Below are 3,573 nucleotides of genomic sequence, written 5' to 3'. Positions count from 1 at the left end.
CCATCGATTGGGGTGGGAGTGGTTTGGGGATGATTTAAGCACATTGCGTTTACTCTGCATTTTATTTCTATTATTATTACATCAGCTCCACCTCAGATCATCAGGCATTACATCTTGGAGGTTGTGTGCTAAGATACTTCAGTCATATCCAACTCTTGCAGTCCTATGGACTGTAGCCGGCCAGGCTCCTCTGTCCATGGGATTCTCCACACATGAATACTAGAGTGGGTTGCCATGCCCTCCTCCAAGAGATCTTCCTGATCTAGGGATCAAACCCCACGTCTCAGCCTCCTGCATTGACAGGCAGGTTCTTTCTCAGAGGTTGGGGACCACTCTTTTAGGATATATCTTTTCTATCTTAAAAAAAAAAACCACATAAAACTATTATATCATTTCAGGAAAAGTAATGGTTAAAAAAGAAAGTCTCCACTCACCAGAAGAGGCATAAGAAGAGGCCTGCCTGCACACCCCAGGAACTGCTGACACATGTCTAAAGATAGGAAACGAGAAAGCTACATTTTTCAACTTGGGAAAATAAAAGGTCATGTGGTATTCACAGTATCATCGTAACTGATCCTTTTCTATTAAAAAAATGATATTAATGAATTTGTGGGTGAGGATGAGAATAAGCTTTCACCGTTTTCCCGAGAACAGTCAGTTTCTGTTCTGCTGCTGATGCTGCATGAGGTATCCATCTTCTGGATCCACGTGCTTGTTGGCTGGGGCTGTGGCAGAGGCGATGGCAGCAACAGCCTGAACACAGGAAATCACCTTCTAAGGGGAAGCTCTGGGCTGGCAGAAGTGTATTAACCTTTCATCCATGTCATTGGGTTTAATATGTTAACTTCGTAGTAAAAGCTTCTTCTTTGAGTTCAGGGTTCATAAAAAGTGTTACTGGTCCTTGATGTTCCCAGTTGAGGATAGTAAGGAAAACAGAACCCTGAAAGCTCACATTGATTGAAGCAAAGACAGAGCTAGGGGGTCAGCCCAGTGCCCCAGCGCCTCCCTAGCCTGACAGAACTGAACGGCTATTCATAGCCGCTGGAGCACTTCCAAGCTGTGAGTGTAAATTTACTTGTATCATCTCTGCAGAGAGGAACTGTGTAGTCCCCAGTGCCTCCCGGTTGATTCGGATCGACTGTTTATTTGTTTAGTCCTGTAATGATATTATCCACAGGGCTAGAGCCACACAGGGAGGATGAGGAATTCCTGGAGGAGGGAGGCTGCATGTGTTTATTGCCCTGTCAGCCCTTCACGACAAAAGACAAAAGTTGCTCTAATTTGTGTGTTCCCACACACGTGATCCATATGGACAATATCGAGTATAGGTGCTGATGAAGACAAAGAAAAAAAAAAAAAAGGGATTACCAGGAATCAAGATGCCAGATGCCCTGTGAGGAATGCAGAGAAATGCTCTCTGATTAAACCCCACAGTTCCAAAGCTGGAAGGAATTCTGAGATGTTATCCATAATCAGAAGAAAAAAGAACCTCCAGCTCTTGACTGACTTATGCCCTGTGTTGTCTTGAACCTTAAGCCTAATTTCTTTTCAAGCTCAGTGGTTAGCAGGTTTCTCATGGCCATGCCTATTGGGGGGAGGAGGGACCATCATTTCCCTCATCCTCAGCACATTTATTTTTAGCTCAGTTTCAATGGAGTTCCTTGCTGTGGGCATATTATCGGCGCCAATTCTAGTTCATCTTCTCAGCATCAGACTGAAACCCCTGAAATGTGTGGCCAGTAGGTTCCTGATTGTTTTTCTGGAAGCTTGCAGCTCTGAAAGTTTTTAACCTCAGGAACGTGCCCTCTATCCAAGAAATACATGACTTGAAAGGACAGAATGAATCAGCAGAGTCCGCATGTCACTCAGTGGGCTGGCAAACCCTGATCTGCTGAGGGGCAGCAGTGCCCAACTTCTCACTGACTATGGGACCATTATGGCCCTGCCACGTGGATGGAACCATTGCACAGTTCGATCCCTGCCACCTAAGGGTTTCGCATGGTTTACTGATGCCAAGATGGCAAAGGGTGCTGCAGTAAGGGCTGACTGGAAAATAAATGCAAGTAGGATGGATAGCTGCCACAGGCCTTGAGAAACAACACTCAAGGACCCGCCCAAACCACCCCAGCAATCTGATGCAACAATCTGATCTTCAGCTAGATGTTAGTGAGGAATGATGGCACAGCGGGTCAAATCAGACTGCCAGGGCTGACTGACAGGACAAGGCAACATGTTTGAACCTCCAGTGGCAATGGTCCCAGAAAATAGCCACTTGTGGTTCCCAAACAGTGGAGACATTTCACGACCAACAAGATGGAAAGGAATATGAAGATCCATCTCCACTATCCTGGCAGCAGTATTCACTATAGAGTCCCTGCCAACTGACACAGATACTTCCAACGTATATTTAATGAAAGCTAAACTGTGCCTGGAGAAGGCAATGGCACCCCACTCCAGTACTCTTGCCTGGAAAATCCCATGGACAGAGGAGCCTGGTAGGCTGCAGTCCATGGGGTCGCTAAGAGTCGGACACGACTGAGCAACTTCACTTTCACTTTTCACTTTCATGCACTGGAGAAGGAAATGGCAACCCACTCCAGTGTTCTTGCCTGGAGAATCCCAGGGAAGGGGGAGCCTGGTGGGCTGCCGTCTATGGGGTCGCACAGAGTCGGACACATTGAAGCGACTTAGCAGCAGCAGCAAACTGTGCCTATGTAATTATAAAATAGTAGGATTAAGAAGGGTGATGCTTACCAAGTAGACCAGAGGTCCATTAGTAGTCCTCAGTGAGGGCAAACTGGTGGAAGAGGCAGCAGTTTCAAGATAGATGCTGCTACGCTTTGTATTTGGGCTTCCCACGTGGTGCCAGCGGTAAAGAACCCCCCGGCCAATGCAGGAGACATAAGAACGCGGGTTCGATCCCTGGATAGGAAAGATCCCCTGGAGGGAGGGCATGGCAACCCACTCCAGTATTCTTGCCTGGAGAATCCCGTGAACAGAGGAGCCTGGCGGGCTATTGTCCATAGGGTTGCAAAGAGTCTGAGCGACTTAGCATGAACGCATGCTTTGGATTTAACTTCAGGCGGGTTGGTACCCATTAGCCTCCAGTTTGACTTCTCAGTTCTTCTAAGTAGGAAAAAAAGCCTAGAAGAATCGCCTCACTTTGCTTATTGGGTGTGAATGGGAGGCGGGGATGGGAGATGAGGGCATAAACTTGCCCTAGAACAAAGCAAACAGCCATATTAAACAGAGGGGCTGTTATAAAAGCAAAATATAGACAGTGCATGTATTTTTAATGACCAGGACTAGGGTGCCCTGTGCAAACATAAACACCTCCCTGCCTGCGGAGGGCCAGAAACCCTCCAGGCATGGAGTTTGGGTTCCCTGCCACCCCCTCCTAAGGGTGCCTGGCCCTGCCAAAAATCATTTACAAATAAAGAGCTCTCAGAAATGTGCCCGACCTTCGGCCAAAGAGAAGAACCTCTTTTCCAATAAATATTTGGCCGGGAGCGGGGGGAGGGGAGCCAAGAGTAACAAAGGGAGCCCGCGGCCGGGTTTGTTTGGATTGCCCGG

The sequence above is a fragment of the Bos indicus genome, chromosome 20 (assembly GCF_029378745.1).
Source record: "Bos indicus isolate NIAB-ARS_2022 breed Sahiwal x Tharparkar chromosome 20, NIAB-ARS_B.indTharparkar_mat_pri_1.0, whole genome shotgun sequence".
Classification (NCBI taxonomy): domain Eukaryota; kingdom Metazoa; phylum Chordata; class Mammalia; order Artiodactyla; family Bovidae; genus Bos; species Bos indicus.
The sequence above is the reverse complement of the archived record's forward strand: the minus strand, read 5'-3'. Positions refer to the sequence as shown.